This window comes from Polypterus senegalus, chromosome 4, assembly GCF_016835505.1.
Source record: "Polypterus senegalus isolate Bchr_013 chromosome 4, ASM1683550v1, whole genome shotgun sequence".
Classification (NCBI taxonomy): domain Eukaryota; kingdom Metazoa; phylum Chordata; class Cladistia; order Polypteriformes; family Polypteridae; genus Polypterus; species Polypterus senegalus.
In genome coordinates this window covers 40182364-40202334 of record NC_053157.1, presented here as the reverse complement: position 1 = coordinate 40202334, position 19971 = coordinate 40182364, and positions in this window count along the sequence as shown.

The following is a 19971-nucleotide window of genomic DNA, read 5'->3' as shown; positions in this document are numbered from 1 at the left end:
AACACAGGGCGCAAGGCAGGAAACAAACCCCGGGCAGGGCGCCAGCCCATCGCAGGGCGTGCACTCACACACACACACCAAACACAATTTAGAATCGCCAATGCACCTACCCTGCATGTCTTTGGACTGTGGGAGGACCTGGGAAGCAAACCCGAGTCTTCTAACTGTGAGGCAGCAGTGCTACCCACTGTGTCACCGCCAGTGATTAGTAATATTATAATAGTAATGGAAAACTATTTAAAAGTGAATTAACGCAATTGTCAATTGATATTGGTTAAAACAGTGAGGTGTGTGTTGAAGAGTGATCTTTTTAAATAGAGCTTTAAATATATGTGTATATTTTAAGAACAGGAAGTCATGTCCCGCCATCTGTATCAGAGCGTGAAATCAGAGTTTCCCCCATACACTTGACCTGTAAAAGCAGCTACTGACCAGAAACTAATTTTAGATATTTTTTACAAATAAAACTATTCATCCTTCCATCATCTGTTATCAGACCTACTTCGTTCACTTTAAAGCTACGGGGCACTGTACTGTCATATGTGCGGCACGGTGGCAGCTCGCAGCAGCCTCTCCGGACCAAAATAGTGTTTTTATGTAGTATTTGTTATTTTGTTTTTTCTGCTTTTCAGTAGTACATGGACATCAGAACAACTAGTGTTCATGTATATCAGCGTGAGATGCTTCTCTGCTACCGATATCCATATAAAAACATAAAGAATGATGAGTGGGACAATCTGTACGACCTCAGTCTGCTGTTTATATCAACACAGAATGGTGCAGTAACTCTATGCTTGTTTCTAGCTACTGCTCACTGCTTGAGGAGTTTGTCATTATTAAATGTAGACCATCACAGACATACAGAACACACACCCGGATGGACTGGTTATTGTTACTGGAGATTTCAATTTCAGTGCTCCCTAAATTCCATCAGTTTGTGGACTTTGCAACAAGAAGGAAGAACATGCTGGATCTTATTTATACAAACATTACTACTGTGTACCGGGTGGAGAACCATAACCCATCCCCCCCCCGAAACTCACATCTCTGTCATGTTAATTCCAGCATACAGACGCACCAAACCGGTTCTGAAGCAGGTGAGAACCTGGCCAGCAGAAGCCATCTCTGCTCTTCAAGACTGTTTTGAGTGCACTGACTGGGACATGTTTAGAGAGGCTGCAACCAACAGCAACTGTATCAACTTGGAGGAGTACACATCATCAGTGACCAGCAACATCAAGAAGTGCATTGATGACGTCACTGTCTCCAGGTACATCACTGCATGCCCCAACCAGAAACCGTGGATTACAGAGGAAGTGCGTGCGCTACTGAGGACCCGGGACTCTGCCTTCAGGGAAGGTGATGAAATTGCCCTGAGAACAGCAAGGGCCAAACTATTAGAAAGTCAGTTGGCAGTGTATAGGTCAATCATCTAATGTGACATACTCAACGACTACTCACTTCAACTAGTCCACGACTTTTATCTTTAGCCGTCGAGGTTAGCTCTGTGTGCTTGAAAACTTCAGGGAAGGGTGAGTGGGGGCAGGTTGAGTGTTCATCATAAAAAGAAAAACAGCATAGAAAATTGCAACCTTAGCACAACTCATCAAAAGCATTTACTCATTTTTTCAGACTGCAGATCTAGTAGCAGCGCAGCATGCAATTCAGGAAGACTACAAAACATTACCACCTAGGTATGAAGGGCCATAACGAGTAAGACATTATTTTTTTCTTTTTTTTTTTTTTTTTTTACTGTACAGGTACTCCTCACTTTACGACCTATTTGCTAGCACTTACGACCAATCGAGTTTCGACCTGCAGTTCGGGGAATCCCCTTTCTCAGCTTGAGTGTTGGTCAGTGGCGAATGGTGACATGCACACTAAGCGTACTATAGGCTTGCTATGCGCTTTTTCAGTCAGTTTCATTCCTACAAGCAGTCACTATGTAACCTCGTTTCTTTACATATTTGTAACCCCAAAATAGTACAGATGTTGACAAAAAGAAAAAGTATGGCATCATCTGGAGAAATTGTTAAGAAACGAAGGAAAGCTATCGACCTTGAAATGAAAATAAAAATCATACAAGACTACGAAGCTGGTAAAATGGTTAAAGAAATAGCATGTGACTTGAAATTGGCACATTCGACAATTTTAACGATTTTAAAGGATAAAGTTAGAGTGAAAGAGGCGGTGAAATCATCGACAGGATTTTAAGCCATAATAACTAGGCAGCAAAAAGGTCTTATTAAAGAGATGGAGAAATTATTGGCGATCTGGTTTGACAACCAGATGCAAAATAATATGCCGATAAGCCTTTTAATAATTCAAGCTAAGGCTTTAAGTATCTTTTAGACTTTGAAGACACATGAAGGCGAAAAATCGAAAGAATCATCTACAGAAAGCCATGGATGGTTTCAACGGTTTAGGCGGAGATTCAACCTGCATAATTGGAGAATAATTGAGGCGGCAAGCACGGATGTAGCAGAAAAATTTGTTGACGAATTGGATGGAATAATTAAAAAAGGCAGCTACTGCCCGAAACAGATATTCAATGTGGATGAAACCGGGCTTTGGTGGAAAAAAATGCCTGAAAGGTCCTATATGCACAAAGAAGCTAAGGCAATGCCCGCTTTCAAGGCTTTTAAAGACAGGATCACGTTGTTGTTGGGAGGGAATGCTGCTGGGTTCAAGTTAAAGCCTTTCCTGGTCTATCGGTCCGAAAACCCACGTGCATTAAAGAACATTAGTAAAAACAGGCCCGTTTACTATCGTGAAAATAAGAAGGCATGGATGACGCAACCTTTATTTTAAGATGGGTTTTTGAACTGCTTCATACCCTCAGTCCAGCATTATTGTTTGGAAATGGGAGTTCCTTTTAAAATTATTCTCCTGCTTGATAATGCTCCAGGCCACCCCCAGCATCTTGATGACCTACACCTAGACGTAAAGGTAGTGTATATCTTCCTAAAAACACAACTGCTGTCCTACAGCCAATGGATCAGGGCGCTATATCTATGTTCAAAGAGTTTTATTTGCGCATGACTTTTTCCCAAGATGTAGCAGCAACAGAAAATGATGTAGTAACCCTTCATGATTTTTGGAAATCGTACAGTATTTTAGATTGCATTAAAAACATTAAATCAGCTTGGGACGAAGTGACAGATAAGAGTATGCAAGGCATATGGAAAAAATGCATAAAAAGTTTCGATCCTATATTCCCAGCGCAAGCTCCTTGCTTATCGACCAAATTGCTTAACGATGTAGTCGTAGGAACAGAACTAGGTCGTAAAGTGAGGAGTACCTGTAGTGTATAATGGTTTTCTATTATAGTTTGTGGCCTGCAGGGGGCACTCCAGCTCCCAAAATCTGACACAGACACCACCAAATCAGAGTGTTTTAAACACAGGAATAAAAGCACACAGCACTTTTTCTTCCTTTTTTACTCCAAGAGCATAGCCCACTGTCCCAAATTTGACTCTGGCTTTTTTTTTTAATACAGGAATTGATTCTTGTCTCTTGTCCCAGTTATCCGGAGTACTTCTGGGTTGTGTGGAAACCAGGGCAGTCTTCCACTGACAGTACCCTCTGGCGGACCCCAAAGACCCTGTCAGGGTTGCGTTTCTAGGCTCCATTTCCCATGCAACCCTGCGGGTGCCCTAATCTTGCTTAGTCCTGTGGAACACTGCCACCTGCCATGTGGGGGAATTGCCTGCTCCCGGTGAGTCCATTCTCCGAATCCATCTATTATGGCCTCCTGGCCGGGTATGAAACCTTCTGTTATCTCAGCCAGGATGCTTGTCCTTCCTCCTGGGCACCTACAAGTTCCATATGTTCCTGCTGGATTTGATTGTATAGTGTTTCAAAAGTGTTATTTTGTGATGCTTGTTTATGTAGATGACTATTTGAGTACTGTTATTCTGTAAAATGTTGTACTGCATTTTTAAAGCTGTTTCTCTTATCATGATCTAGAATAGTACTTAACTCTCTTTCTCATTCTATTATATACAGGGAGAGCCAAAATGAAGTACCACATTTCTCAAGGTCATTGCTTGAGGTAGAGGCAGCCGAGTGGGTTGCAGTGGGGAGTCTTTTGATAGGTGATCCCTCGTAGTTTTCAGTTAGCAACATGCCTTGATCTGGTGCACAACATGCTTTCACTGTTGATGCGTTCTTCAAAAACAATGAATCCAATATCAGTATGCAAAGTGCCTTCTGAACGTACTTCAGCATTCCTACTAATGGTGATGTCCCAAATCAGAAAAGAATTCTTCAGTGGGTGCCTAAATTTAGACAGACGGGTACAACATTGAACAGAAAATCTCCAGGCCGTCCTCAGACTGTATGAACGCCTGAAAAACATCTGAGCTGTAAGGGCATCAATTTTGCATTCTCCTAGAGACTCAGCGTGCAAATATACTTTTGCCTTAGGCATATCCAACGTGTCTTTGAGGAGGATTTTGCATTTGGACCTTAATTTCCATTCATACAAAACGATTGTAGTGCAGGAACTCACTGAGAGAGACTGGGAGAGCCATAGAGAGTTTTGTGTGAACATTCTGCAAACCATTCATCGAGATGCCATTGTCACGTGCAGTGAAGAGGCACATTTCCATTTGAATGGTTGTGTAAATAAGCAAAACTTAGTGGCATCATCACAGCTGGCACTGGAACTGACGTTATTGGAAGTGGCGTCATCAGGGCCAGAACTGGAAGTGATGTCATCAGGGCCAGGCAGAATTTCCCATAACTGGTCTGCAGAGAAGTGAGAAAAAGTGTCAGTGTACTCCACCACCCCCTGGTCTGGCATGGAATTACTCTCATTCAGGCACTTTAGCTGCCTCCATTGTGCACGTGTGTGATAGTACACACATTGTAAAAAAACAAACATCAAAGTAAAAAAGACCGAGGCACCAGAGGCGATCCCTATTTAATTAGTAGCATTAAATCAATGTGATGTATCTTATGCAGACGTGAATTTCATATTGACTGAATGCTTCCTTTGGTGGAGCCCAGGACAGAAAAGGCAAGACTTTAGGTTGAGATATGGACGTGATGTCAGAGGTGCTCTTGTCGACAATCCCCATATCTGAGTACAAAAAAGGAAAAGGTGTAAGCGACAGTGCAAATCCATTGTCCGGGATGGAATTACAACTATTGTGAGTATTACAGACTTCCAGAAGATGTCCCTTATTCATGCGTGTTTGACAATATACTGTATTGATCCAATATGTTTGCTCAAAGAATGAGGTGCAGAAAGAAAACAAAGTAGTTGTAAATTACAGTTTATCTATTAAATGGATCCCAAATAGCGGTGAATGGAATAATATTAAAGGAACCTATCTGCAAACTATTTATATACATAACTATAAAGCACTCAGTGTTCTGGCTGTAAGGGATGCCCAAACTGCTGAGTTTTCTTTAGGCCTGTAGTTCCTTCCCCACTGACAGTCTCCTCCCTGGTGTCACGGCCCGGAGAGCACCTCAGTGACAAATTCACCAAGCAAAAAGAAATCACCTTGACAGAACAGTGTCCCAATATGTTATTGCTGTGCTCACCATTTTACCTGCAAAACATTATACAGCAGCTTTCAGCTCCACAGCCCCTCATTTTCCTCTTCAATTTCCATGTTTCTCTCCTGCATCTTCTTTTTTTAGCAACCCACCCACCCCTCCTCAAACAAGGTGGTATTCTTTGAATAACATTTTCATTGGGCACCACAGACTCAAGTCACACAAGCCACCATCTCTTTTGGCAGCCATCATATACATACATTATCTGGTAGGCTTCCGTACAATTCTTTACCACCGTTTATACTGTATCAACAAAGTATTTTTGCTATGCCTAACATGTAAGGACTGCCTTACTTCAAACATCTTTTAGTATCTGTAAGAATTTTTAAAACAAACGAAAGCACTACAGAGATTGGAGTTAAGATGAGAATTATCCCTTCCAGATCTGTGGTCATAGTCCTTTCCCAGAAATTAGTGACTTGCTTTGTGTACATACTGGGTGAGTAGCTGTCCCACCTTTGGTTCTTGTTAATCGATTAAGAGTGTTGAATATGAGATTGACCAATGAAATGGGGTCATGAGTTTTGGAAACAATAGAATAGGCCATTGTGGTGGGCTAGTGCCCTGCCCAGGGTTTGTTTCCTGCCTTGCACCCTGTGTTGGCTGGGATTGGCTCCAGCAGGCCCCTGTGACCCTGTAGTTAGGATATAGCGGGTTGGATAATGGATGAATGGATGGATAGAATAGGCCATGGTAATGTAATGGGTCAAAACCACCAATAACAAATTCACTTTACTGGTCATTTTACATCACCATCTTCACCCTTGGTCGCATATGTCTGTGATGAGTTTATTTCACAGGGATGTAGGGATTACTCTCAGTGGCTGGAAGCCCAGAAACATTAAAGTACCCTAGAGTAGGACTCCCTGCTTCTCTGGATTTGTTGATGCCAGTTCAGGAGGATTGAGCATTTAATTAGGATGACCTTTCCAGATGCCTCACAAAAAGGTGTGCCAATCATGTTCCATTGGGAGAAGACACAGCTTGAAAGATTAAACTTATCAACTGACCTGGGAGTGCCTGGAAAGTTCCCAATAGGAGGTAAAAAAAAAGCTGATAAGGATAGTGTATCCAGGTCTGTCCAGCTCAGCATGTTGCCACTGCAACCCTCACTAGGAAAAGCAGAGTGAAAATGAATGAAGTAACAATTCTCAGGGAAAAGTACAAACACACTTTGTGCTTACAGATTTTGAAGAGTCTGAGGTGATTCAGGTATTAGATTTATTAAAGACTAACAAAAGCTCTGGGCCAGATGGAATGTTACCAATTGTGTTGAAAGAAATTAAAGACGTTATTTATTAACCTTTAGTAAACTCAATCCAGCAGTTCACACTGTAGAAGTAAATGATTACTGGAAAGTTACAAATGTGTCTGCTCCAGATGTACTCCACAGGCATATTATAGAGTCAGAGTAGAACTTCCCTTAATATGCATTCACTTTTTTGCAATATTACCTAACATTTTATTAGCAACTTTGTTTGCTTCTGCACACAGTTTTCAGGATGTTAGTACTTTATCAAAGTGAATCAATACATCCTTCTTTGGGCTTCCTCTATACCTGTGTATAAACTGATAATATTCTGTTCATTACTGCATTTAAAGCCTGTCTACATTAAAATGCATTTCTATGGATTTGTTTGGATTTGAAGATTGAAGATTATCTGAATCTTTCCAGATTGCTTTTGCTGCCTCCATATCACACTGAACATCATTAATATAATTTGGTGTGAATAATAGTTCAGGTGGCTCCACTAATGACCTCACACCACATGGATCATTTATCTCCTATCCATACTCCTTGATATCTACATATTACTGTTTTGTAAATGATCCCAGTGCTGGTTTCAGTATTATTCTTTGTTGGAACAATATAGCAAATACTTCTAAAAAAATGTAATTAAATTATGAGATACATTGTATGGTTTGTTTTTTCTCTACAAGGTCCATTTACAAAATTATAAAAGAATGGCTTTGTAAGAGTTTCTTGTTCTCGATTCATGCTAGCTGTAATTAAGCATAGTTTGTCATGCAAGTGCTCTACTTGTATGCATTTGACTACAGTTTTACAATTTTTACGAGATACTGGTAAGATGCACTTTTTATCATTAATGGGTTCATTTTTTGTACAGTTCTTGTCATCACAATGCAAAAACAATGGAGCAGCACTAGAAGCTGTGCTCAGTTTACAAAATATCCCAAGGTAATCAGAGAATTCTGTTAGTGCCCCCTTGTCGTCTGAACACCCAAATTCTACCTTGTACCATTCTACTGTGTAGAACACCATCACTTATACCTTAAGTAGACAAATTGCATCATACATGGATATGCAGTCTTCAAATAAAAGTTATGGTACCTTGTATTTCTGAACAGCATCACATAGAACATTCACATTTTATGATGTATACACAGTTTAACTACACGAGTGCAGAAGCCATCAACTCATTCACTATAATAGTTCTGCTGCAGCAAAAGATTCAGTTGAATTTTCTTCATATGGACCATTTCATTGTTGTTTTTGAGTTTTTGTAAAAGTAAATCCAAAATTTACGTGCAGAGTACCAAACCTACATGGCCCTGTGTGAAAAAGTAATTGCCTCCTTGTTAAAAAATAACCTAACTGTGGTGTATCACACCTGAGTTCAATTTCCGTAGCCACCCCCAGGCCTGATTACTGCCACACCTGTTTCAATCAAGAAATCACTTAAATAGGAGCTGCCTGACACAGAGAAGTAGACCAAAAGCACCTCAAAAGCTAGACATCATGCCAAGATCCAAAGAAATTCAGGAACAAATGAGAACAGAAGTAACTGAGATCTATCAGTCTGGTAAAGGTTATAAAGCCATTTCTAAAGCTTTGGGACTCTAGCGAACCACAGTGAGAGCCATTATCCACAAATGGCAAAAAACATGGAACAGTGGTGAACCTTTCCAGGATTGGCTGGCCTAGCAAAATTACCCCAAGAGCACAGAGACAACTCATCCGAGAGGTCACAAAAGACCCCAGGACAACGTCTAAAGAACTGCAGGCCTCACTTGTCTCAATTAAGGTCAGTGTTCACGACTCCACCATAAGAAAGAGACTGGGCAAAAACGGCCTGCATCGCAGATTTCCAAGACGCAAACCACTGTTAAGCAAAAAGAACATTAGGGCTCGTCTCAATTTTGCTAAGAAACATCTCAATGATTGCCAAGACTTTTGGGAAAATACCTTGTGGACTGATGAGACAAAAGTTGAACTTTTTGGAAGGCAAATGTCCCGTTACATCTGGCGTAAAAGGAACACAGCATTTCAGAAAAGAACATCATACCAACAGTAAAATATGGTGGTGGTAGTGTGATGGTCTGGGGTTGTTTTGCTGCTTCAGGACCTGGAAGGCTTGCTGTGATAGATGGAACCATGAATTCTACTGTCTACCAAAAAATCCTGAAGGAGAATGTCCGGCCATCTGTTCGTCAACTCAAGATGAAGCGATCTTGGGTGCTGCAACAGGACAATGACCCAAAGCACACCAGCAAATCCACCTCTGAATGGCTGAAGAAAAACAAAATAAAGACTTTGGAGTGGCCTAGTCAAAGTCCTGACCTGAATCCAATTGAGATGCTATGGCATGAATTTAAAAAGGCGGTTCATGCTAGAAAACCCTCAAATAAAGCTGAATTACAACAATTCTGCAAAGATGAGTGGGCCAAAATTCCTCCAGAGCGCTGTAAAAGACTCATTGCAAGTTATCGCAAACGCTTGATTGCAGTTATTGCTGCTAAGGGTGGCCCAACCAGTTATTAGGTTCAGGGGGCAATTACTTTTCACACAGGGCCATGTAGGTTTGGATTTTTTCTCCCTAAATAATAAAACCATCATTTAAAAACTGCATTTTGTGTTTACTTGTGTTATATTTGACTAATGGTTAAATGTGTTTGATGATCAAAAACATTTTGTGTGGCAAACATGCAAAAGAATAAGAAATCAGGAAGGGGGCAAATAGTTTTTCACACCACTGTATTAAGGAAATCCCTTCATAATTACTTTCTTCTGAATTTACATTTGAGTACATTTTCGCCTAAGCCCACTGAGTTATTTATAACATCATAACATGTTTGTAACATTTATACTCAGGGACCCCCTCACATTTTTTTATTCCGAGGTCTTTAGGGCATCCAATGGGTTAATTAAAGGGTCCCAGACCTCTCATATTTCACACCTTGGTTGTGCTGAGAGAAATAACCAAGTGCAATCCTAAACTAAAAGGCATGTCCTTCTCTGACAGCCTAAGGGAAATTAAACCTCTTTAGGTTTATGCAGTAGCTTTATAGGGTCATTATTGTCACATGCAGTCTTGAACAGTGGAGGCTACTTAGGAACCTATTCCAGGTCTTCAAAATTCTCAAAGGAATTAATAAAGTTTATTGAGTAGAATTCTTTCAGGTAATAGGGAATGGCATACTCTAAGGCGCCAGTGGAAATTAAGGGGAAGTGCAGTCTTCTCATAAAGACCCATGTGAATCTGGAACAAACTATCAAGTTATGGAGCTGTAGCAAAGAACGTGTCCTCTTAGAAAAGATACTGGAACAAAATAGCCTTTACCTATCCAAATAAAACTGATGAACCATTCAGTTTCCTCTTGTTTATATAATATTTCTTATTTGTATATTCAATTGCAATATATTATGTAGTATAGTCTATTGCCAACTCTATCTTTGACCATGAGTAAGCCATTAAACATATTACTCTGGGCACCATTTTTTCTTCCTGAAAATGTGTGATGAATATAATAGACAGCTGAATACATGAACATCAATATATTTTCAGATTGTCTATATCACATAGAAATTCAGAGAAGTTTTATTGAATTTATCAGGTTTAATTGCTTAAAAATTCTGACATATAGCATTAGTTCAATTGAGTTAAAATGTTTTGCTGATGATTTTTATCTGTCCAACAATAGTCAGTCAGCATTGATGGACTCCACTTGCCCTGATACCAATGCAATATCCTAGTGAAACCTTTCACTATGTTTGTCCCTGACTCTGCAAAGATTAGATGGGGAGAAGTCAAAGTGTGAATACAGAAAATGAATCTTGGTTCTGTATGCTTAGAGCATGGTGTCAAACAGCTGGACCTAGTTTGGTGGTCTGTAGTTACCAAAGAAATTCTCCACAACATCCTTGAATGTCTTCCATGTGGTTTCATACAGCCCCATTAGCAGATCTTCAGAAAATATCAAAATCCTTCACATTGCCTGTTCACTGCTTTAACAAACTTTTTAATCAGTCCAGGGTTTTTACGAAGAGGAGGCAAAAATATTTTTGTTGAGTTGACTGGTGTTTATGTGCCACACTTTCCTGCCCTGGAAATGAATACTCATGGAGAGTCCAGTTCTTTTTTATGTAATGAAACTCTTCAGTACGGTTGCCTTGTTTGCATATAAAACAACAGTGCTTGGTATGTCTGAGTGGTTTTCCTAGTTGCAGTGCCTCTACTTTCATATCATCACAGATGGTTCAGTTGTAGTTGTACACTTATAATATGAGAGGAAATCGCAAAAATAGGCGATTGCAATAAAACGGTGCATGACAGGAAAATTTAAAGGTGATTTCTGTGATCAAAAGATCAAAATCCATTAGATATGCCAAAAAGTGTTCAGGAAGCAAAATCTTCATTTTCCAGTGTTATCAAAGTACTAACTATAAAGAATAAATGTTAACATTTATACTATGATTGCTTACTTGTAAAGCACCATAGATAGATATGTGATGTTATCTACCATTGAATGGCGAATGAGTCAAAATAAAAAAAAATGATGGAATGAAAAAAAAATTAGTTGACAAATGTCTGTAAATAAATACCATATATACTCACAGAAAAGTAAGGGCTTGATTTTACAATATAATTTCTGGTATTTATAATGTCAGTCGTATAAGTCGAATGCGGAAAACTAATGCTATTGGTCCAAGAGATTACGATATGCTACTGCCCACCTGACAGAGTAACCATGGAGCACACTGCCTTTTTTGTCTATGTGGGTGCGGCAATGCACTGTATCAGCACATCGTGCTCCTAACCTCTCTCTATCTCTCTACCTCTCTCTATTGTGCCTACGTGACCACACGGTAATATCCAAACTATTCCAAAGCAAAGTTTGCACTGATTTGTGCTTTTTTGTATCTCACACTCTCATACACCTTTATCTTTAAGAGCATCCCTTATCTACGATGGAGCGTTCGATCATAAGAAAAGATGTAGCTGGTTTTAAATTAAACATCATTGATGAAGTGAAAGAAATTGGTAGCTGCACTGCTGCAACAAAATTTTATGCGTCTGAGAAACTGATTCGAGATTGGAGGAGGCAAAAAGATGTAAAAAAAATATATAAGTGTTGCATTTTTGAAGAGGCGTATAAGTCGGGGTCTGATTTTATGATCGATTTTTCGGGGTTTCATGACCTGACTTATACGTGAGTATATCCTGTATATAAGGACTAAATGTGACCTCTGGCAGGGATTTATTAAAATAGATTAGTGTAAACGGTACTATATGTTTTTTTGGATGGTTCATGTTTATCTTTCTTGAGTGACAAAGAACAGGAATAGAATCACCAACATCCTAATTACTGTCCTGCTCATAAAAGATCAAGCAAACCCCCAAAAAACCAAGAACTACTTGACAATGCAGTCATTTCTCACATCACTGGCTCATCTCTTTCCGAACAGCTCCTAGATTAGATGTCATTATTCAAGCTACTGTTAAGCTCAAGAGAGAGTAATGTCAATCTTCACCATGTGGCCATGAAGAGATTCTATTACTTTATTTGGCACTAGAAGTTTTTACACCTGACCATAATATATTTCACAGCCAAATTGTATTGTGACTTCAAAAAATTTTCAAAAATTTAGAAAATTTCATTTTTTAAAAATGCTTAAAAATAAAGAAGTAACTCAAACAGTTCTTCTGTACAATTTATATCAAGCCTAAGCTGCTTTATTTTTATTTATTGTAAGAAAATAATATTATAAGAAATCATACAGAATGTACTATTAGTGTTCTAACTTCTCTGTAGATTCTGCATGATAAAGTAGTCCTCCGTTTATGATGATGATGTTTAAAATCCCTACTAAATCAAGCCTCAGACAGTATTATTCTGCAGTTTTATTTTACCTACTGTAATTTAACACTGCAATTAACAAACTATACAAACGCTGACTTGGTATAGGAGTACTTTTAAACTGCTTATAAACATGTTTTCTGTACTAAAGCGAAGTTCAAGATTTATATTTTAATTTTCAGGAATTAAAGGAAAATACATGTAATTAGACAGAGTCCTAGCAGGTCTGTGATAAACACTGCTGTTAGAAGACAGCACACACTTCTGAAATGTAATGTTATGAGAGCATGTCCAAAAGTATGAAGAAAATATAGCTATTAAGTAGAACACCTGCACTTATAAAAATATATATTTGTTGTAGCAGCGCTGATATCACTTTCATATGTTGTTTGCTGTGTGGCAGCATTTTGCTCCAGTTTGATGTTTGCATAAAATTGAATGTTTTGTTCTGCACATGAGTGATACACCTTACTGTTGGTATGTTTTCAAGACCACATGAAAAGCAATAAGAATTATGTTGCCCTGATGTCAAAAGTTAAAATAAATAAACAAAGAACAGCTGATCCCAGTTGGACAACTTACTTGCATCTTACAAAATATCCTGGAGCGCTTTTTAAACTTTAAGATTGCTGGCTTCCATATGGGGTTACAAAACAGCTAGAAAACTACAATAATTATACTGCATCTTTGTCTTAAAGAACTATTGATGAAGCCTTAGCAAGTCATTTAGGAAGATTATCATATATAATAATAAAGTATCATTGTATGAAGGGAAAGACAAGAATGTTCCACAATGAAAAATAAAATAATATGAGAGAGAAAAAATTACAATTATACCATAATCTCATTGAATTTAAGATATGGAATTATTAAGATATTGTATTAAATCATAATGTATGCTATACACATTCTAATTTCATATTATACTATGTGAAAATTAGCATTAGTATCATTCATAAATTTATATATTAATGTCATAACAGATGTGAGTGTGTGAGTGAATGTATATGTACATGTATGTGTGTGCAGACACACTACGCATACTGTAGGCTTGCTTTAATTTTATGTCATTTGTGCATCTCCTTTATGATTGCACTATTCAGCAATCATTTATAATGCAGCTGAATCTGGTTCTTACCTTCTATGCCTTCTCTTTTGATAGAAGCTTTTTTCAGTAGGTCAGTGGTGTTGGAGTGGATACTAGAATGGGACCTTGTTATGCCAACATCATCATCGGCTGGTAGAATTGCATTTCTTTTCTTCCTACCTAGGCTTTATACAAAAGATATATCAACGACTGTGTTAGTGCCAACTCTTGTTACAGAGGCCAGCTGCAGTGTTTCTACCACAGTTCTACCATTTGTAGATCTCAGTTGTAGAAGATTAGCCCAGCTACAGACAGACAAACAGACCAACAATGTCCAGGGGACACACATTTATTGTTCTTTGGCACAGCACAATGCACGAAACACAATTAAGCTCCTTTCTTCCTTCAATTTTCCCACAGCAACTACTCCACTCCCAAAAGCTCTGTCGACTCCGGCACGCTTTCTGGAGTGAGGCAGCCTCTTTTATACCGCACCCGGAAGTGATCCAGGTGCTCCTTGATTAAGTTCCAGCAGCACTTCCGGGTGTGGAGGAAGTGCTGTAGACCACGGCTCTGAAACTGTCTAGGTGCCCTCGCAGGGTTGACCTTCTAAGCTCCAGTCCTGTGGCCCCGATGTAAACCAGGGGGGCTGCCCTCTCGTGTCCTGGGGGAGGTACTGCTAGTGATATGTCCACTCCCCCGGTCTTCTCCTCAAAAGGGCATCCCAGCCGGGCAAAGTCCACGGCTGTCTATCACACAGTCTTTCTATTAACTTTCCAGGACTTAAACCCTCTTTCTATGACAAGTCAACTGACTCACACAGTTACCTTCTCTACAGCTCCTTCTATTCCTCACACACTAAAAGCTCTCTACCTCTTCGATGAGTGTTGAAGTTGAGTTCTGGACTCTGTAAGGAAGCATTCAGAATGAGGACTGGCTTCATTGGCATAGGATATACTGCTCATGTTGTGGACAGGGCCCTCAATCAAGCCAAGAGTAGACCCTGTAACATCCACTCTAGGAAAAACCCTAGTAATGAAAACCTGGTCATCCAATTTCACCCTAACACACTATCTCTCGAGCAGACTTCAAATAAAATTTCCCCATTTTGCAGGTTGATTCTTTTCCTAACTTTCCCTTGGTCTTCTTCCGTTGACTACCTAACCTACACAACCTTTTCATTCACAGCTCACTTCACAGAGAAGAGCCACTTTCCCCATCAGGCACTTTGATCTGTAATAGGATCTTCTGTGTCAACAATACTGTACTTATCCAGTCCCTTTGGTAAAATCACCATTAAACAATGGGCCTCTTACTAGTATAAAAATTTTGTTTATTGCATTTCTTGTAGGATGTTTCCAGCCATGTACTTAAGTAAAACAGGGAGACAGCTACCAGATTGTTTCAGAGTGCATGTTTGATCCATTTAAAATCACAAAACCTATAGTAGAAAGCATTACATCCCTTGAATCATAGCCACACCAAGCTCCCTCTTTTGTGTTCTTCCACAGAGCTTTAAAGACACTTTACAAAGAAAAATAGAAGAAGCCAAGCTCATTCTCAGCCTGGAATCATGTTTCTCCGGGTCTTTATAACCGACTAACTTTTTAATCTTTTCCTGCATCTTCCCTAATGACAGCTTTTTCTCCCCTACTCTCACCTTCTCCTATCATTTGCCCTGGCTTTGTCCCCTAATTCTCAACCTATATGTTACCTGCTCTTTCCTTTTCAGTTGCACAACTGATGAAGGCTACACTAAAAAACATTCTGTCCTTTACCTGCTCTTCTTTTCAATGTGGACATTACCTTTAAACTGTTTACAATGTATGTTGTTTAATGTATTTATGTTATTCATATGTGATGTTGTATTTTGTTATAAGTAGTTCCAAAGCTAACAAGCTAAATTCTTGAAAGTTAATAACTGGCAGATAAAAGTGATTCTGATTCTAAATTTGCCTTGTAGATCATTTGTCTTAGGTTAAACTCATGTTCCCTGTTCATGTGGAGTATGTTTGTTTCTGGCCAACAGGGCCTGCAAGGGGTTCGCTTCTCCATCCACAAACATGTGCATGTTATGCAGTGTTGGGAAGGTTACTTTAAAAATGTAATTCGTTACAGTTACAAGTTACCCTGTTCAAAATGTAATAGTAGTGTAACTATTTTAATTACTTGTTCTGAGTAACGTAACTAATTACTTTTTAATTACTTTTGATTACTTTTCCAATTTTTGGATGGGTATTCTGTACCCGTAGCCTGCTTGTATGTATCCATTTTCAATTTCAAACCTGACAGTAATAATCTTTATGGTGAAATCAAGTGTGAATCAGTCCATAGCCCTGTTGTTCAAGGTGACTGAATGCTGCCTGTATATAGGAAGAAAAAATCTTTGATGCAGCATAGACCGAATAATGGACCAATATCTCTTACATCAATGAAGCAGAGAAAAATAATCTGAAAGTTAATTATTGTGTCACATCCACTTATTGTTAGTTGCCAGACTATTACAGTCTATGTTGTACAGTATGTTGTATCAATTTTTTAAATTCTTTTTCCAGCTGACAGCACTTGGGGGACATCAAACAACAGAGTTATGGGATAATTCACACCGAATTTCTTATTTAAAATAGTTAAACACTTTTGATCCTCTTTTAATACACAAAGTAACATCAGAACTTTCATAAAGACACTATAATAACCACCACAAGGTCAGACTTCAAGATACATTTTACTGTTAAACATTTTTTTTAAATCACACATTTTGATTTCTTTTTAACATTGTAGGTATCAGAAACTACTTTAATAAGCAGCTCTTTTGGAATGTGTCTCTGTTAGCTTTTTGTCTACAATGAAAATTAAAATAAGAAACAATAAGCAGTACTTTAATAAGCAGCTCTTAACTCTTTTGGAATGTGTCTTTGTTAGCTTTTTGTCTATAATAAAACTTAAATAAAAGTGTAAAACTGTAAAATAAATCATTGCTGATACTGTAAATCAGAATACTTATGCTTGGAGACTTCAAAAAACATAGCCAACAAATTCTGCATTTAAGCTAATCAAAATCAGGTGGTAAAGGTATGTCCTCCATTAGTCACTATGGACAAAATCAGAATAAAGCTGTCTATTGTAGCGTAGGAGCAAGACCTCTTCCATGTGATTATCAGTCATTCTATTTCTAGTGGGAGTCAAAACTTTGCCTCCTTGACTGAACAGACGCTCCACAGGAGCACTGGAGGAAGGGTAGTGTTGTATTTAATGAAAAGCTTCTTGATTATTGGAAATGCCTGCAGAGATTTCATGGTGGTGTCTGTGTCCTCCAAGTACTTCCTCACCTCACTGTGGGCTGTGCTGTCATATGCTACGTCTTTGCCATTTTCAAAACAAAAAATCATCTGAATCATCTGATCTTCTGTTGTCGTCTTCTCTTAATGAAACTGGGCTTTGTTGTTGTTCAAGATCAACAGCTTTCTGCAGAAGCATTCTTCTCATGTCATCTCTCTTTTCGGGGGTGATCCAACATAGACGAAACTTTGGCAGAGTTGTGGTTGCCATCTGTGCTTCATGACTGGCTAACACTGAACCAAACATTTCTTCTATAGCTTCAGTAATGGTGGTGATGATGTGCACAGTGTAAATAACATGAGGAAGCTTTTCAGACAACTTTGTCTTGAGGCTCAACAAAGTAGGGATGACAAATCCTAAGTAACATTTGTTCTCGCCCTGGAGAATATCAATGGCAAGGGCTAAAGGCTGCAAAACCTCAGTGTATTCTTTTAGGAATGCTGCCTCTTGCGGGTGAAACATTGGAGAATCGAGCTTATCACAGATGTCCCTCAACTGGTCTTCTGAGAGCCCTACAACTTTTGAAATGGCGCTGAATTCTGAATTCCATCTTGTGACTGATGGAACAGTTAACTGCATTTTGGCTATATCCTGAATTGCCTCAGCAGCCAATGAAGATCTATGTGATTTGTTCCAGATAGATGAGCACTTTGCCATTGCACTTCGGTATAGCTTACGCGATGGACCGTTCTCTCCTGCTTTGTGAACCTCATTTGTGGCAATTAGATTAAGAGTATGAGCTGCACACCGCTGGTGTTGTGGAAGAAAAAACTGCTCATCTTCCTCTTCCTGAAGAAGACCACTGACATCAGAAAATGTCACACCATCACTGTGATCATCTGTCTCCTCTTCACTAACACCAAATTCACGGAATGCCTTTACAAAGTTGCTTCCGTTGTCAGTAACAGTGCATCTGACTTTAGTTTGAATCTTATATTCTGCATGAATTTTGTTTAGTTTTGTTGCAACCGCTTCATAGGTGTGTCGACCTTTCAGGCGGGTGCAGGCCAAAGCTGCAGAATGCCTCTCTAGCGTGTCCTTATCAATCCAATGACATGTCACACCAAAGAAACTACGGTTTTGTGCTGACCAAATATCTGCTGTTGTGCAGACAGTGTCCACATCAATAAGCTTGGAGATAACAGATTCCTTCATAATTGCAAACTCCCTATCAATCCGCTGCATTAGAGTCTTTCTACACATTGTTTTTTTCCCACCACTAAGACCCTCAACAAGCTTCCGGAATGATGGTTGCTCCACTACTGAAAAGCACTGTACATCTTCAACGACAAAATCAAACACCAACTTGTTCACACGTTCCTGTGACACGCTGAACCCTGTCACTATCCTTGCTTGCTTCATAGGAGGTTGAGAAGATTCTTGGGTAGAAGTGCTTGGCAGATCATCAGACTGACATGGTGTATCTTGCGTCAGAAGAATACTTGGATGTCTCCTCTGAAAATAACAAATACATATTTAATTAAAGATGCATTACATAATTAAAATCTTGTCTTCCACTTGATTACAAAACATGACGTTATTTTCTTACATTGTGAAAGACTAGATCCAAATTGGGTGAAAACAGCTCCCTCTAGTGTAACAACGCGTAACATTAATACTAATGCTATGAATTATTACAACATTATTACAATTATTAATTATGTATAGCATTAATATTAATGCTATAATAATAATAATAATAATAAAAGAAGAAGAAGAATAGTAGTAGTAGTAGTAGTAGTAGTAGTAGCATTAAATGGTGGTTATTATTAATTAAAACTAAATTATGGGGTAGACATTGACTATGGTGCACCACTATTGTGTTTACACTTTACAAAAAACATGTTACTTTTTACTAGACAAAACATTTTACAGTCTATTTTTCAATCACAAATGCTGAAGTAGCCGATCGCTTGCATTCAAGACAATACATGTAAAACTTGGACAATGCGTAGTCTTTGTTAAAATCTACCATTCCAGGCACATTTTAAATTACATATAGCAAGTCAGGCACACTAATATCAAAACTGACAAAATGGGAGGGAAAGTGCGTAATATGGCTCAACAACCTCCTTAGCTAGCTATCTAGAGTAGCTAGCTTAAAGTGAACCGAAATAGGGAGCTAAAATAGCCATAGGCTACATCTGCATTTGGGCACATTAAAAGCGTGTGGCTGTGAAAAGTGGCGTGGCGTCTGTGACTGTGTGACAATGTGAAGGCTTCATTGCTAAAAACTTTCCGTTTGCTCTTACAAGCAGCACTTACCTCTAGATGTTTCCTGAGGTTGGACATTGAGGTTTTCGATGTGGACAACATCTTGATAGCCGCAAACAAGCATTACATTGCACAGTTAGATTTATGCCCTTTTCGCGACATATCTGAAATGTTTTCTAAATTTCCAGCTGTGAAATGCAGTTTTATTAGACATTGCTAGTAGTAGTTTGAAACTCAGATCACAACATGCCCAGGCATCTGCTATCAGACTGAGGTGATGGCGCTGGCGCTGCAATTATAGACGTGATAGGAGAGCCTATCAGAAATAATTATTGTCTGTGGGAGGGGGGGGAATGGAAAAGGACGATGTTTATAGGCCTAATGAAAACGTGCGAAACAGGCAAAAAAATATTATTTCATATTTCATAAAGGCTTTGCTGACATTTTTAATATGTAACTTAAATTGTAATTCTGAAAAATTACACAAGTAACTGTAATTGAATTACACATTTTATACAGTAACTGTAATGTATTACCGTTACATTTATTTTGTAATTTAATTACGTAAGCCGTTACATGTATTTCGTTACTCCCCAACACTGATGTTATGTTAATTAGGAATTCCAAATTGGCTCTGTATGAGTGTGCCTGTGTAATTA